The sequence below is a fragment of the Symphalangus syndactylus genome, chromosome 10 (assembly GCF_028878055.3).
Source record: "Symphalangus syndactylus isolate Jambi chromosome 10, NHGRI_mSymSyn1-v2.1_pri, whole genome shotgun sequence".
In the NCBI taxonomy this organism is placed as follows: domain Eukaryota; kingdom Metazoa; phylum Chordata; class Mammalia; order Primates; family Hylobatidae; genus Symphalangus; species Symphalangus syndactylus.
Window position 1 is genome coordinate 67,046,868 of NC_072432.2, and position 18,390 is coordinate 67,065,257.

The 18,390-nt window shown below is 40.1% G+C and overlaps 1 protein-coding gene across 4 annotated transcripts in view; it reads right to left on the reverse strand.

Moving 5' to 3' along the window:
- Positions 1-18,390, reverse strand: part of SLC4A4 (solute carrier family 4 member 4) — a 491,407-nt gene that overhangs the window by 365,690 nt on the left and 107,327 nt on the right. Inside the window, exon 1 of one of the 4 annotated variants that reach the window (XM_055297382.2) lies at positions 12,685-13,412. The exons of the other annotated variants lie outside the window; for them this stretch is intronic. The gene's annotated coding sequence lies outside the window, so the exon portion shown is untranslated. Of the gene's footprint in view, positions 1-12,684; positions 13,413-18,390 lie in introns of those variants that run through there. 4 annotated transcript variants of the gene reach the window in all.

The following is an 18,390-nucleotide window of genomic DNA, read 5'->3' on the forward strand; positions in this document are numbered from 1 at the left end:
GGGTTCTGTCAGATCCCACATCCCCAGACACTTACCTAAGGACTAAATCCTAACTTTCTCTACAGAACTAAGAAGTTATTCCATCAGCTGTCAACTCAAGTAGCAGCCTGGGCCACATGCTCTAACCTGCTTTTTTCTGCTGTTCTGGTTTTTATATAAAAGACTCTGTGGGCTGGGCACAGTGGTTCACGCCTGTAATCCCAGCACTTTGGGAAGCTGAGGCAGGCGGATCACCTGAGGTCAGGGGTTCGAGACCAGCCTAGCCAACATGGTGAAACTCCATCTCTACTAAAAATTCAAAACTTAGCCAGGCATGGTGGCACGCTCCTGTAGTCCCAGCTACTCAGGAGGCAGAAGCAGGAGAACTGCCTGAACCTAGGAGGTGGAGGTTGCAGTGAGCCGAGATCGCGCCACTGCACTCCAGCCTGGGCAACAAAGCGAGACTCCGTCTCAAAAAATAAAAATAAAAATAAAAAAGGATACTGTGTTGTTCAAGCCCATGTGGTAGAATCCATCTATCCCAGAAGCTAAAAGCTATAGGCCAAACAGGAATACATGGCACCAGACTTTCCAAGCTCTTTAATTTGCATACATAGTATTACATTTAAAAAAGCTATCCAAGATGATGATTTTTAAACTCGCCCAAAATAAAATACATTGCATTTATTTGGAAAAGTAAACTTTTTCAGATTAGTGAGATTATACCAAATAAACCCCAAACCAAAAATGTTGGTTTCAATTCAGAAATAACATCCAATTTCATGTTATCAGTAGCAAGGTGTGGACTTGTTTCACAGAAATTGTATAAGGAAGTCTAAGTGCTTATTTTATAACCTCAAATGTAACAACGCATTTATACTAGTGCCTTCTAGTCAAGGTCAAGCGCTGAGATAAGACATGTTGAGGCCAGGAAACTTTATAGGAACTGTCATGTGTGGTCAGACCCACAATCCTCTAGACAAACTTTCAGTGACACCTGATGACATCAAAGAACAGGAAATTATTCTACAAAATGATAAGTGACTTGAAGAAAGTTCTGTGAAAAGAGGATAATCCTGGGTAAAGTCCTGAGTAAGGAGAGAATAACCACCCAAAAGATTAGGTCTATTTACCAAATGTCCATCTTCTCTTTTAAATTGTATAAATACTTAATGCACCCAGTGATTTGCTCTGGACCTTCTCCTGTTAGAGTATCCAGTTTTTCCTCTTGTGGTAAAAAATCTGCTCACATAAATACCCACTGTATAAACTTAAACTTTTTAAAAATTTAAGCTAAACCTACTTCTCTCAGTTATGTATTTTTTTATTATTTTTTACTTTGTAGAGACAGGGTCTCACTATGCTGCCCAGGCTGGTCTCAAACTCCTGGCCTCAAGCAATCCTCCTGCCTCAGCCTCCTAAAGCACAAGGATTACAGGCATGAGGCACGCAGCCTATTTCTCTCTTATAGCTCCTAGTTCTGATATTCTTGGATTTGGGGAAAGTGTTCATGACATTACAGGCTTTGGTGAGGTCTCCTTTCAGACTTGACACTTCATTGTTCAAGACCATAAGCATTCAAATAACTTTCTGTGTGTTCTCTTAAAGAAACTCCTCCATTCTCATGACATGCAGTGCGTTTCTCTAGACCCTTCCCAGTTACATCTGCTCTGAGGTGCAAGAACACACCCTCAAAGGAATATTCTAGACAAGACTGCATGAAGTTCAGATACATGGACAAACATAGAAATACAGCATTTAAATATTCCTATTAAGAGATAATTGAACTCAAATGCATGTTCAAGTGTAATATTTATCAATATATTAAAGAGTAGTGAAACACTGAGATTTCACTGGAAATATTATGCATATGTAATAAATGAAACATCTGTTCTAAAATGTCTCAATATATTGTGCTTTCACATATATTGTAAGGTAATGACATGCACCAACAGAGATATATAGAACAATGATATTCTCTCACCTTTACATAAAATCCAGTGTTATCATGCTGCCCTAATACCTGTACCATAAAGAAGTTCTACTCTCATTCACTTTTATTTGCATTATATTTTCCAAAGATTTTATAGGAACAACATTTGGACTTCAAACTCTTAGCTCAATGTAATCAATATGATCAATATTTTTAAAATGATTTGAATGAGGCAAACACCAAATTCACAGAGATATGAATAAATAAGTGAATGAATGACTCTTCCTTCTTGCCTGCCACATGAGCACCTTTTCCAACAGAAACCCACAACCCCCAAAAATAGAGAGTTAGTAGGTGTCTCTAATTCTATTTTTTATAATCTGTGGTTACACATATAATCAGTGATTAATAAATACATATTTCTTCAGAACAAGCATAAAAATTGCAATTCCTTATAAATCTTTTTTTTTTATTATACTTTAAGTTCTAGGGTACATGTGCACAACGTGCAGGTTTGTCACACACGTATACATGTGCCATGTTGGTGTGCTGCACCCATTAGGTAAAGGCCTTTTTAGGCATCTTTAAAGTGGTGTTCATTGGGGGAAGCTAAGTAAAGCGTACAGAAAAACTCTCTGCACTATATTTTTGCAACTTCTAGTGAGTCTGTGTTTAAAAACAAAAAGTTATTGATAAAAGTGCTAACAATTCATTTTTAATCTCAAATAATCAATAAGTAAAATGTATCCAACTCAAAGAACTGATCAAATACAGTCATATCAAAATAAGTTAATTAACTTTTCCAAGAAACTATAACACATCACAAACCATAATAACAAAGATTCATCCCCAAAGATATGGGTTCCAAACTTCATTACAACGAATTTCACAAAAAGTATGTAAAAAGCCTAATAACAATGATCACAGCTACTGCACTGGAGGAATATCTCCAGAAGAAATACAGTTTTGTTTTTGTTTTTTGAGACGGAATCTCGCTCTGTCGCCCAGGCTGGAGTGCAGTGGTGCTACCTCAGCTCACTGCAACCCCCACCTACTGGGTTCAAGCAATTCTCCCATCTCAGCCTCCCAAGTAGCTGGGATTACAGGCACCCACCACCATGCCTGGGTAATTTTTGTATTTTTAGTAGAGATGGGGTTTCGCCATGTTGTTCAGACTGGTCTTGAACTCCTGACCTCAAACAATCCACCCACCTTGGCCTCCCAAAGTGCTGGGATTATATGCATGAGCCACCACGCCCAGCCGGAAATACAGTTTAAATAAAGTTGGATAAGATGATTTGGCATCTCTGGTCTGTCTGCATTTTTTTTTTTTTTTTTTTTTTGGAGACGGAGTCTTGCTCTATCTGCCAGGCTGGAGTACGGTGGTGCAATCTCGGCTCACTGCAGCCTCTGCCTCCCAGGTTCCAGCGATTCTCCTGCCTCAGCCTCCCAAGTAGCTGGGATTACAGGCGTGAGCCACCGCACCCAGCCAGTACACATTTTAAAAATATTAAGTATCCCTCCATTAAATAAGCATTTTCTGGCCACTATGAGGACCATGGGGAAGTATATTGTGTAGACAACATGAATACATATGAAACAATTAAACAGCAGTGCAAAGCAGTAAGCAATAAAGTGATCAATTCAACTGTAGAATTCACTGCCTAAGGTTTTGGCAATAAAAATAGGTAAGTGTTTGAACTATCTTTTCTTCTGATGCTTTTGGAGTGGTGTTTTTATTTCATTTCTTAATATATTTTTCAAGAGAAATTATCTAATCTAGTTTATCTAAATCTTTTGAGACATTTCCTATCCGCCTTCTCCCTTTTCCCTGGCAAAGGAGCTCAACTTATGAAAGTGCAAATGTGTGAGCTGCGTGTTTCTGCTTAGTCGTTAATGCTCAGCCATTTTCCAAAGCAATTGTAATCAGTACTTTAGCAAAGTCCCTACCATGAGGCCCTACTCTCTGCTAACATCGTGAGTGCTCATCTCACATTCCTAAGGACAGAGTCTCCAGAGGTCAAAGGAATCGAAGGAATTTGTGAAGCAGTTCAACTGTGATGTCGCACTGCAGCTGTGGTCACGCAATACTCGAGAGAGTTTCAGGAGTGCAGCCATCAACACTCAAGATCCCATGAAACTTTCAGTCTAACTGATGGTCCCACTGATTACTCACTCAGAACAAAACATATTTCACCAAATATCACTTTCAGGGCTTCATTCCTGATCCTTCTGGGGTAGAAGGTGCAAAAACCTGGTTTGTATTAGAGACATTAGGAATATTTCAATAAGGCCAACAGATTTCCATGCTGAAGAGCACAAGAAATGGAAGAGCTAATACCATTCCCTTGGGAGATCAGTTTAGACAGTTTAATTGTCATAATCCTATTTGTTAAACAGGTATCCTTCCCTAAATCCGTAGTATACCCTTGTTTTTTAAATCCCATGTGTCAAGTAAACCGAAAGAAGCCTTGCTTCCAGCTTTAAATAAAGCAATAACCAGGCACGCCTGGATGCATTTGTTTTAAAAAGAGCCAGTTTAACTTCTCAAAGGAATGAAATCACTCAGAACAGATGAGATTTTTCTGAAATTCACTGTTTTTAAAACAGTAGTTTAACAGGGTTCACCATAACTACCCTTTGTATTTATTTCAATTTTCCTAACATTATGTCTGTAACAGAAAACAAAAGCTGTTTACTATACCAGATGATTCCATTTTCCACTAAATCACACTAAATTGGCCACATTTGCATCAAGCACACGAGGTATACTACCTAATATGTAAACGTCCTTATAAAATGCAGACTGACTTATGTTATTCTGAAGTAAAATGTTACATGCTCAGTATTCTGAGTACCACAGAACAGCTATACTTAAATGATGGCAGCAAACAACCAAGACCCCTATAAGCTCTTAAAAAAAAAAAAAAAAAACAAAACAAAAAACTCCAATACAGGAAAAAAGGAAAAGAACATCAGTCTTTGGGTAAGAAAATCTAACTAGATTTCTATATAGAAATCCAAGTTTCTTCTGCTGCAAGCCTGATTTTTCAAAGGCATGCCTACTATTATTTAAAGGAAGATCATGTAATTCCCCAAAACAAAAATCATACAAATTTTAATTTTATTTAATTTAAAAATAAAAATGATATGCCTCCAAACCACTTTTTGAATAAAGAGAGTCACAACATCAAGCCAACAGCTGAAAATCAGACCTATCAAAGGGTTAAGAATTGTTGCTTTACACAAATGTATATAAGGTGTATGCTGTTTGCTTTCATATTATAATCAACATATCTGTGAAACACCTTATTCATATTAAGCTGAAAAGGTACTATAAAAGCTCCAGTTTTCAGCTATTGTTCATCCTTGAATGTTCAATTTTACACAAAACATGGTTTCCAAAGTATTAGCACTGGAGAACCCACTGTAATATTTTAAATCTGGAAATTTGTGGCCATTCTAATTATAGAAGCTAAAAATATTCAGTGTGTAAGCTTTGGGGATCACTCATGGAGTGAAGAGCAGTGTAATCATTTTCAAGGGTTCTCCAAGTCGTGTGTGTTACTTGGAGGCATAAATTCAATATGAACTATATAGAAATGGGTGATCGCAAACTGCTGGCTATTAGACTCAATTTTTCAATATGATGCTTGATGAACCTTGGATCCAACTCAGCTTTAGCAATAAAAAGTAAAAGTCCTAGAGAAAAAAAAATATATAAAGCACAGCTTGAGTTACTCAGTAACGGTTTAAGAAAGATACTTAAATGTGTTCATTCATTCAGCCAATAAACATTTATTAATATGCCAGAAACTGTTCTCAGTGCTGGCATAATTCAACTCAAGAATAAGGAATGTTAAAGAATACAATAACAATAATAATAACTAACATGTATGGCCATTTACAGTGCTGAACAAGATTTCATAAAGATCACTTTATCTGTTCCTCATAACTCCTCTGTGAATGGGGTTTTATGATTATTTTAATAATGAAAAAAGATACAGATGATTTTTTTAATTCTCAAAATCAAACAACTAATAAGTAAGAGAGCTGGATGTCCAATTCATACCTTCCAAATACAAACCTCCATTGGTCATTGGGCAATACAACATTACCAGATGCTCTACTTTTATGTAAAGCATTGAGGACAAGTTCTGCATGTTTCTGAGTGCTGTATTAAAGTTATTTAATATTGTTTTGGTTTGGGATTTTTGTTTTTTAGGGATAAAGTTTCGAAGATCCAGACTATCATCTTTACAAGTTCAAAATGTTTGTAATCTCTTTATCTCATGAATTTACTTATTAGATGGAAGCATTGGTGAATGAGTTTGCCTGGTTAGCTGAGTCTTCTACACAAATAAAAGAACTTAACTCTCCAAGTATTAAAATCTTCCTTACTTGAGAAAAGATACTGGATAAAAATTTCATGAGCAAAAAACATGAACAAGTACTTTACAAAAAAGTGTAGACAATAATCATATGAAAAGATAGACAAGGTATTCTTAGAAATGCAAATTAAAACTACAGTGTGATACAACTACAGTTCCGATAGAATGGTTTTAAAAAAAGACATACAAAACCCCTTTTGTAAGGATGTGGTGTAGATGATACTCTCACACAGTGCTGGTAGGAATGTGAATTAGTACCAATTCTGAAGGAAGGCACTATCTACTAAAACCGTCCCATCAATTAAACTGGGAAAACACACAACTGAAATTCCCACGTGGGCCGGGCGCGGTGGCTCACGCCTGTAATCCCAGCACTTTGGGAGGCCAAGGCAGGCGGATCACGAGATCAGGAGATCGAGACCATCCTGGCTAACACGGTGAAACCCCATCTCTACTAAAAATACAAAAAATTAGCTGGGCGTGGTGGCAGACACCTGTAGTCCCAGCTACTGGGGAGGCTGAGGCAGGAGAATGGCGTGAACCTGGGAGGTGGAGCTTGCAGTGAGCCGAGATCAGGCCACCGCACTCCAGCCTGGGCGACAGACAGGGCAACATGTTCACCAAAAGACATATGTAAGAATGCTCATAGCATCACTATTCATAATAGCCAAAAACTGGAAACAACCCAAACAAAATTAGTAAATCAAGAACAAAATGGATAAATGTACTGTGGCATTCTTATAAAGTGGAACACTATGTAGCAATGAGAATAAACTGATGCTTCACACAAATCAAGAATGAATCTCACAACATAATGTTGAGCAAAAGAAGTCACACACAAGAATACATACCATGTAATTAACTGATAGAAAGTTCAATGATAGGTGAAAGTAACCATTGTCTCACAAATTAGGAGAGCGGTTACCTTGAGGGGAAGTAATGACTTGAAGAGGGAGTTAGAGGAGGCTTCTGGATGCCAGCAATGGTCTGTATTTTGGTCTTGGCACTGGTTACATGGACATGTTCACTTAGGTAAATCGCTGAGCTGTCTACTGATGGTATGATGACATACAATTTTCTGACCATATGTATTTCAATAAAAACTTAACAGAAAGAAGAGGGGAGGGGAAAAGAAGGAAGAGTGGAGAAAGTGGGGGAGGGAGAAGGGGCTGTAATGAAGTGACGCTATCAGAGTCCACATCTCCATAGTCCTCAACTACTGTGCTTGCTTTAGCTCTTACTTCTGTCTACCTCTTCCTTTACTACCACGCTGTTTTCAGGCACTTTTCAATGTTTTCTATGTATTTGCCAATAAAGCCCATTTTAGTCTTCTACTTTGTAGTTTACTGTTTGCTATGGGATGAAAAACTTTCTAATCAATCATAGAACAGTATGTGTATTAAAAGTAAACTGACTCTGAGGGATGTCCTAGGAGTAAAGTGAATTATTTTTAATGTATTTATTTTTTTACCCTCTATTCTGCCTGCTCAGAGGCTTTTTTGCTGGGGAACATGCCAAATGTATGAGTTTCAAATAGATGAAGTTGTTACTAGATCTTATCAGTGAATATTAGATCTCCAGGCCAAAGCTAGAATTAACTAACATAGAAGTCCATATCCCACAAGTTTACTTACTTGCAAATAGTATTAAGAAGAATATTAATCAGTGAATATACTTTAAAAAAAGAAATCACCACTTTCTTCTTAAATAAGATGTCTTCAATATATTAAGAAATTTTTCTAGTTGTGTCACTCATTGAATATTATAGGGGTGTTAAACATAACATACTCCTTTCTCATTTTGTATTTTTATTCATACTGATTTTTTTAATCCCCAAAAAAACATACTAGGAGTATTATTTAAAACTTTCTTAAGGTTTTTAATACAGAAATTCGAGTTAAATTCGAGTCAAGGAGTATACCTTTTCCACACAATTATCCACAAAGTAAAAATACAAAACTCCAAAATATCAGTTGGTGGTTATTTCCTTTAACATCCTAATTTCACTTAATTTCTTTCTATGTTCATTCTACATGAAAAACGAAAGTTAGCTCTCAAGATGGTAGCTAAAACTGGTACACCCAAACTGAAAATTCTTCTCTCATGAAATACTCCCTGGATCGCAGAACCTGAAATAAAGTTGCGGCAGGTGTGCACTGCTACTGAGCGGAATTACCAACAGAAAATGGAAACCATCACTTTAAAACAGGATAAACTTTTATCTGCTTTAGTATCTTCTGCTGTGACTAAAGGACATTCACCCATTCACTGACAGTCATTCGACAAACATGTATCACCAGTCAAAAGATTAAAATACTCATTCCTACCTCCAGCAATAATTTGCAGCTAAGTTTAAGAAAAGCATACAGAGTTCTCTATCATAGTTTCCTCTTCATCTCAATAAGCATAACAATCCCTTATATTTACTTAGTTTTCAGGAAAGAGGAACAAGATGATGTTTTGGTTTACACAAACAACTACAGAGGCACATAGTTTCAACATTACTGTTTCTACCACTATCTTTTTCCAATACAGAGGCTCCTAAACGTACGGTGGGTTATGTCCTGATAAGCCCATCATAAATTGAAAATATTGCAAGTCAAAAATGTGTCTAATACACCTAACCTACCAAACATCATAGCTCAGCCTAAGCTACCTTAAATGTGTTCAGAATATTTACATTCGCCTACTAGGCAAAATCATCTAACACAAAGCCTAACCTATTTTACAAATAAACTATTGGATATCTCATGTAATTAATTGAATACTGTACTGAAAGCGAAAAACAGAATGTTGTTATCAGTACTCGAAGTATAGATTCTACTGAATGTGAATGCTTTCACACCATTGTAATTCTGAAAAATTTTAACTCGAACATAATCAGTCTGGAACCGTCTATATTCAGCATCAAGTAAGACATTATCATTAAGGAATAAAATTATTGGCATCATTAGGAAGATTGGAAGAAAAAGTGTTATCTCTCCTTTGCCACAGCAAGTAAATAAAGCCATTAGCATTTATACACTTTTTCATTTTTTAGAGACAGGATCTCCCTATGTTGCCCAGGCTGAGGTGCAGTAGCTATTCACAGGCACAATTTAATAGCAATTTTATAGGCACAATTTTATAGCACATGACAGCCTCGAACTCCTATGGTTAAGTGATCCTCCCAACTCAGCCTCCAGAGTATCTGGGACCACTGCACCTGGCTCTCATTGTATTTTCAATGTCTTGTTAGAAATGTCATTGCACTGCTGAGACTACCAAATGCAATCAAAGCCACTGCCACAGAAGTATTATGAAAGTAGTTAATATGGCTTCCGACAAAATTAAATCAGCCACCTCTACAAATGGGTTGTGTCTCTGTGTGTGTGTGTGTGTGTGTGTGTGTGTGTAAACATACATTAGACAGAACTGAGTAAAGGGGAATCCATCCCTATTGCTGGAAAAATAACCAAAGGTGTGCATTACTGAAGATAAAAAGATCATCCTCATGTCAGAACAGCAGCAGCATATTTTCCATTTTTGTGACCCAAACGTATCAACAGTTTAAATAGTGGGAGAAAGGCAAAATGTATTTGGAATACAACTTAGCTGACCTCAAATAAAACTTTATTTCTCCTTTCCTCTAAGATTCCTACGTTATGTAAAAATAGTAAGATCCAGTTTTGTAAAGTCTTACTAGCTTCCTGGATGTTCTTTATCCATTTTGCTAAATGACTCCATAAAAATACATAAATTTCATAAGTCACAGGTTGTCCTTGGAAACAGCATCAACTGAGATCCATGTTCTGCTTATAGCTTCCTTTGTCCCATCAAATAATGCATTCTGATTCCTTCCATTTAGCAATCAAGAAAAAACCACTTAGAAATTTTAATCATTAGATTTTCCTCTTCTCAGTTTGTTCTTTCCACTCCCAATCTTATCTATCAACTCCACTCTTAGATTTCATTCATATTATTTTAAATAAACACAAAGAAACTCCAAGAAACAGATATGTATCTCGCCACACTTAAGTCCAGCAGAGTCTCTCAGGACGCTTCTCCTCTAACAATAGCAGTCCTCATATGAGGTCTACAGCGCTCTCAGAGGCAGGCAAGGAATCCTGTTTATTTACATGATTCACCAGCTACTGTGCATTTCTTTAAGTGTTGTCTTTTCCTTTAAGATGTAAGCTATGGCCAGATATCACTCTTGTTATCAGAACAAGGGATCAGAACCTCAAAACTGTACCTGCCAGCACTCAGCGAAAAATGAGATTACCATCAGGGCCTACTGGAAGTTGTCCCAAAGGTTACCCGATTTCTATCGCATTATTCCTCTAAATCTGATTGCCTTTATTTCTTTCACACAACATTTTTGTAAATCCAAAATGTCTCTTAATCATTCAGAAGACTGAAATCATAGTACTAACATTCAAACATCTAAAATTATTTAATGTTGACTACGTGAACTAAAAGAAATACATTAATCTAAACTGAGAGTACATTCTGTCAATCTCATTGGGTAAGGTGTCTAATGTATGTTTTTCAGTCTCCAGAAATGACCCCAAAAGAGCAAATGGCACCAAAACTCTCACTCTGAAGTACACTGAAATCCAACATGTTGGGGGCTTCTTAGTTTTCAGTTTTTTTAACATGCCTGGGACTATCAAAATATCCCATCTTGTCCTTGTCACCCCCACTCCTACAAATGTTCTCTGCCTCAACAGCTCATAATGCAGTGGTACTGCTTTCCTGTCTCCATCTACATATATGAGAGTTTCTGTGTCATCTTACTTGACAGTGTGGGATACAGTTAAAACAAATCATTCAATTTCAAGATCTACCACAAAGACCAGAATCCTATCAGTACTTTTAACTTTAAAATGAAAGTAAAAGTTTTTTCTCAGCTATAAAAGCTATAGAAAAATAAACAGGCACACTTCCTTTGAATGAAGTTATACTAATATCTTCAGTTTAAGTACTAAAATGACCATGTAAATTATTTACATGCTAATATGATAGACACAAGAAAGAGAGCTGTAGTCATAAACGTTTTCAAAAGACATTACATTGGCTATAAAAAGCTACTGAATATTGTTCTAATGGCATTGACGAATCTACTCAAATCACAATGGAATAAAAAAAGCCTAAATGAGCAATGTACACTTAAATTAATTTAATTCAGGTAGTATTACAACTCCAAGTCCCAAGATACAAGAAAAAAAGAGAAATACAGTACAATACAGTGTCTCTTAGGAAAGGAACTATTCCAGGATTTGAGACAATGAGCATTTAGTACAGCCCAGTGTTCTTGATTTCTCATTAGGAGCAACTTTCCAGGGCACTGAAGCGAACCAGGAAAAGAAATGGGGAGGGTAAGCCAAAGGGGTCGCTGCTCTTCAGTGTCAAGTTGGAAAGAGCTTGCTGCGATCAATCATGCTGAGAAGGTAGGGTCTTGAGAGGGAAAGAAGGGTAGAAAAAACAGTTTTACAGGGCGCTGAAAAAAGTGACAGAACCGAGGTAGAACTGCTTCCTCCATCTTTCACGTCAAGTTCAAGTTTTTCTTTTTGTTCTATAAAAACTTTTGTCTTTATGGTGCTTGCTGAGGTTTGCTGATGTAGTTCCCAGCTCCTGCCTTCCTCTGGTGACTTATTAACGGACTGGCAACGGCTGAGTAAAATGCACTTATGAAAAAAGAAATCACCTCTCTTTGCCAAGACGCACATGCTGCCCAGTACCTGAGGAAGAGCTCCGCTGTCGCTGGCCAAGAGAAATTCCAGTTTAACCTCTGCCTCCCCTATCCAAATCCATTGCAAATAAATGTGTGTGTGCCACTTGCAGAGAATCTGCCTGACTCACCCCCCGCCTTCGGCGTGCCAGGGAGAGATGTAAATGCTCCGTCCTGGAGCTGGCAGTGAAGTGGGGGCCGCGGCCTCAGTAGCACCGAGAGTCCCCAAATCTCCGCCTGTGATGGGTTTGGGGATGTGTTCCTCTCAAGCAGGTGCCTGGTCACAGCGCGACCACCCAGGCTCACAGCAACACACGTGTCACTGAGCCCGAGGCCAGCCCGCCGCAGAACTGGCCCCGCAGTCCTCGTAAAGACGCCCAGTTGCGCGCAGGGGACTTAGCAGTGAGGGAGAAGCAGACCACCCAAACTCTTCCTCTAAACCCTAAGAAGGAAAAAAAAAGTACTTTTCCGCGGAAGCAGCCTCCACACACTGCCCGCGCCCAGCTCAGGGGATGCCCGGCCCGCAACTGACCTCTCTCTCCCTCCCAGGAGCGCGCTGAGGCCGCCTGCGCGCCCTACGGAATCGGCCCCCAGGCCCGCGCCCGCCTCCGCCTTGGAGCGAGGGACCCCATCGACCCTCCCGGCAGCTGCCGGGGCCAGGCGCTCACCTCCTGGGGTCCGGCTTCCGTCGCTCCTCCAGTTTGGCGGCGGAGTGTGGGGCTGCAGCGGCCACTGCCGCCGCCGCCGCCGCCTTCGCTGCCACCGCGGCCGCCGCCGCCACCGAAGCGCTGCCCGGCGCGCCGCCGGGGTTGGAGGCTGGGGGGCCGCGGAATCCCTGGAGGCGCGAGCCCGGGAGGCGGCGGGGCCGAGCCGCGGGAAGTTGTCTGCGCCGGGCGCGGAGCGAGCGGGGCGCCAGTCACCCGCGCCCAAGTAGTCACAACTTTGCCGCCTGGGTGGGTGCGCGCCCCGGAGAGAGGCGAGCGCGGGAGAGCGGGGCAAAGGCGCTGAGGCGGGAAGGTCTTCGGAGCAGGCAGGACTGGAACCTGAACGGCCCGCGAGGAAGGGGGAAAGGTGGCGCGGGGGGGATGTCTACACCGCCCGTGTGGTGCGCGGCGGGCGAGTGTGTAAGAGCGCGGGCGTCTACTCTACTTTGCCTCCTGCCGCTCCTGCATATTTATGGGGATCTCTGATGTTCCTGCTACTAACTAACGCTGCAGCAGTGGAGCCCAGCCCAGGCGCCCCTCGGGAGCAAGCCGGGGTGCGGGGGCTCACGGAAGGCGGCCGCGGCGGAGGCTGTGCCGCGAGCGCGAGCCTGCGATCCATATTTAAAGCCGTAAGTGGCCTCGGCCGGCCCCCTGCCCTGCCCTCGCTCGCTCGCGCCCGCCAGCCCGGCCCCCACCGCTCCGGGCCGCTCCTCGGCGTCAGCCGCCCGGGCATCGGCGGCGGGGAGGGGCCTCGAGCCGCGCCGCCTCCGCCGGGGGCTTGGGCTTTTCGCGCAGCGCCCGCCCGGAGCTGGCGGAGGACCCGGCTCCGGACCGGCCGGTCTTGCCTCCCGGGTTCCTTCTCTCTCACGCCCTGGGCTGGGTCCTAGGTCCAGCTTTTTGTCCTACTCAGAAGAGTTCCCCAGTGGGGAGAGCCTGTGCTTCCATGCAGAACTAAAATTGCATGCGTTTCCCAGCTCAGATCACTCTTGACTCTACTTTATAAAACTTGGGGCGTATAGAGTGCTGCCATAACACAGTATTAAGTAATTGTTCACCTTTAACAAAAGATGTTTGAAGATAACGTGGTTGTCAACTGTGTCCTTCACTTATGTCACTGATGCCTTTCTGTCTTCCTTGGGAGTTAGGAAAACAGCCTTAGCAAAGTGATTATTTGTATTTATTCTGTTCCTAAGTCTAATAATGAGGTTCAAGTACTCTTTGCCAAGCAAATAATATATCAATGATCCAGCACCATTGCCATCGGTAAAGGATTGAATCATAAGTAAACCATTAAGATATGAACAGACTGTCAGCACAGACACACCGTCTATTGTTCTGGGTACTGCTAGAGAGTAGTCACTTAATGGATTACAACCACATGGTATATCATGCAAGTGTATATCATTTTCTAGTAATACATATTATATGTAATGTATGTGTGGACATCACTGACCAAACTGTGTTTTCAACAGTAGCCACCAAAATGCATAAAGCTCAAGAGAAATAATTTCACATACCAGCTGCTCCTGGTTCCCAGTCTTTCTCCAATACAAAGCCATAGCTAATAGGACCTCCAAGGGAAAAAAAATGAGGGTAGGGAGTAAATAATTTGAGGACAGAGGCTTTTCTTTCTAGTATTCCAAACTGGAAGAGATCCAGAGATCCATGGTGCCTCACCAGTGCTTGGAAAGCAGGAATGGAGCTTGTGTCTTTTAAAAAGTTTGTATCTTTAAAATCCTTCGTTAATGCTCAGAAGGCACAAGGAACCACCCCAATCTGATGTCTGAAATTAAAATGTACTGTCATGTGTCTGTTGTCACATCTGGCTCACATATATGTTCACACATTCTACATAACCCAGTGCAGTGATATTATATCACTGGGAATTTTTCATGGGAAACTCAAAACCAAAGATAAAACAAAAATTTAGCTTTAAAGTTTTCACCTAAATGATGATATTCTGTTTCTAGGCTAATGTTAAAATTAACTTTCACTCCCTGAGCAGGCAGTTAGCAAGAATCAGCAACCGCAAAGTAAGCTAACAGGCAAAGGGAAGTCACTTTTGTATTAAAAATTTGCCACTGCTGTTCAGCAGTTTTTCACACTGTGGATTATGTATTTCAACATAGCTGGCAATTTCTCATTATAATCGTGAAGCAGCCATGAACACTCAGTGTTGGTGAATAAGAAAGAAAAAGTCCAAGAAACACATTTTTCAAGCATTCTGCTGCAAAATATATCAAACTCTCCTTCACGTAAGTTAAATAGGTAACTCCTGAAGGCATTTCAGTACAAAGATTGGCAAGAATTTACCCTAAAAGGAGCATAAAGTTGGTTTGTGGGCTGGGAGGCAGGGAGACAATGAGAGTACTATGGAGGTGAGATTTGGTATGTGTCTTAAATTAATGAGAAAGAGTCTTTGGCAAAGCGTTGACAACCTCTGTTATCATTTTCATTACTTGATGTTTGCTATCCCACAATTAAAAGAGTGTGTTCTATTTACTTTCCTATTGATTAGTGTCCAGTAGTTGAGATATATGTGTGTTTTCCTTTGAAAGGTCATTGATTAATTTTTCTTATAAACTCTGCATGTGATCACTTTCGATTGCTTTTCCGGGTGATAACAATGAATCCTGAGATTTTTGTTCACCTCTCCTAAAACTTGTGCTATGTCTCTTGATTCTCATAAGCACAAAGAAAGATTTATTAGTTCTTTTTCTCTTGGGGTTCACACGGCTTGGTGACAAGAATGAGCAGAAAAACTGATAGAATTAGAAAAATGGTGTAAGTAAGCTTTACTGATAATGATTTACTTTTTAATCAACAACTCTCTGTACTAAAGGACCTCTTAGAATACCAGCCCAGTACTTAGCTTATTAATCAAATTTCTTTCGTATCATCCAAGGTCCTAATAGGCATCTAAAGAAAACAGAAAGGAGGAAGGACCTTTGTTTCAATGACAAGCACCATCTAGTGGCAGCAGGTGATGACGACATAATGTCTCTAAGAAGAATGAAGATGAAAGTTTTCGAATAGGTAGTCCAGGCATTTCTGGTGGCTTATAGGCATGACATTCTTTGATTCTAAAACAAGAAGTCGTATGTAGTAGAATAATGCAATTGATCAGCCCTACGCTGATTATTGAAAGTAAGTGCCGATGTGACCTGCAGATAGGATTATTAGCATAGAATTTTCTCAGTATTTGTGTGACTGAATAGGTCCTTAAAGACTCTGTATTTAAGTTTCCTCATTACATAAAATAGGAAGAGTGATGGCTTGTCACCAGATGTTATCTGTAAAGCACTGTGTTCAACAAAGAGCAGAATCCATAAATATAGCTATTATCTTTGGATTTTTTCACTACTAGGAAAAAAAGGTGAAAAATATTGTTGGATGTTTCTCCTGGAGTTATACAAAATTATAACATTCATACGCATTTCATATTGGGGCCTAAACAGAAAGGTGGTAGGAGATAACGTTATAGCTTGTTACTATAAACGTCAAAGACTGATCAGAGATGTTTGTCAATATCAAGTCCTTTTTAAATAGGTGGCTCATTGGCGAAAGTCTGACCAACATTTTGCTACACAGAATAGAGATTTTCTTTGTGCTGATATTTGTTTGGACTTGTAGTTGTTTGCAACAGAATGATCATTAAAGTTGCCACTCTGTATCAATTTTGTTAACCACTTCATTGTGTAAGAGTAAGAAATGAGAAAAAGCACTTTTTTTCTTCTCATTCTAAAACCAATCTGGGATGAAAGATAGATAGATATAGATCGATAGATAATAGATCACCAAAGGCCTCATTTTTGTTTCACTTACACTCCACAAGTATTCATATGCAGTCTGGCAAATTCTTGAATACATTCAACTAATCTAGACTTATAATTAACATTCTCTTCCTCAAACCCCAGGTTTAAAAATACCTGTAGCCCCTTTTTATGAGGAGAGAATGAAGGTGAACACAGTTTTTGGAAGCTGTCAGCACAGCATGAGCTGGGGAAAATAATTTTATTTGGTTAAACATGTGTCCCAAGTTGCTTCACAGCTTTATCAACTGAGCTCTCAGCCGTATCCAACTGTCATTTTAAAAACACATGCCTAAAGTCAAATATCAGAAGAGGTTCTAACTTCTGAAAACAGGAGCTTATCTCAGTTAATGTCAAGGAAGGCAAGTTTTTCAATCTGAGTCTCAGTTGCCACAGCATTAAAATCATGGAGCTTAAGATAATACCCCAAAATTCAACAATTCCAACAGGATACCAGAATGATTTCCTCTAATAAAATTGAACAATATGTGATAGAGAAATATGCAAATCTTTCAGAAATGGTATCAACATATTTATTATGAAAGCTCTGTTTAATAACCTTAGGCCAATGTTTCAGCCCCTTCCTTCTACAGGAATTCTCCCATAGATCAGCATAACACAGGACACAGGTCTCTCTGTTTGGAAGGAGAAGGAAAACTTAAAATGAGCTACTAAGCCACTAAAACCCAGGTCCCTGATTTAAAAGATTGGTCTGGTTTTAGGTACGGTGGTAGAGAATTATGTTAGACTTCTCTACCAGAACAGACTCTTGGAGCCCTTGGATTCTGATAGTGTGAGTGTGTGTGTGTGTGTGTGTGTGTGTGTGTGTGTGTGTGTGTGTGTGTGAAATGTACATATGCGTGATCAGACTCGCGACTTTCCAGACACAGAAAGGTGTTTTTTCCTTTGTATTCCACTGGCTTCCCACCTCCTTGGGAATTGAATGGGCCTACATGGCAGGCCACTTAAAAGCTGCTCCTCCTTTTTGGCCTATGAACTAAGTCATGCAGATTCAGCTGTTCCATTGCTTGGAGACAGGTCTCCCTATGGACTAACCGACCACCAGATCCAACTGGGCTATAACCATTCACATCCCACTGGTCTGCTCTTTAGACCAGGCCTATCTTGGAGACCACAGCACCTTAGTCTCCTTGCAAGTAACAAAACAGTTGATGTTGCTAGTACCCATCTACCAGACTCATGTCTTCATGGAAAACACTGCAAATCAAAATCTGAATATTAAAAGTTGGCTCCTTTTTCCCCTCTGCTTAGGGAAAGAGTACTCTGAGCAAATGTGCCTTCATGGCTTTTCAATTTACCAGTGCCAACCAAAGGATGCTCAGTTCTACCACAGAATGTGGGGCATGCTTGGGTCATCCATTCAGTCAACCAATATTTATTAAGAACCTACTTATTTTGTGTCAAGAACTCTTCTGGGTGATGGATTCCTATAACAAGAAAAGTTCCTGCTTCATGGAACATACAAGTAAATAAATAAGGGGACAAAATAATGTCCATTATCTTGGAATGCTAAATGCAATAAAATGATAAATGTTGTGAAGAGGGTGTCCAACTATCCCAGGTCACATTGCCAATTTACCCCTGTTATCCTTCTGTAATGATAACAGCACTCCCTTTCACCTCAAAAGGAAGACATAGTGAGAAATTGTAGAATCCCCTTAGCCATAGAAGAAATAAAGCACGGGGATGTGATAGAGTTGACAGGGCAAGGGACAGCTGCTTTCAAGTAGGGGGGTCAAGGAAGGTCTTTCTGAGATAGGAATGTTCGAGGACAGATCTGAATCAACAAGACATAAGTATGAAAAATTGTAAAGGCAACTTGACAGTACAAACAGCA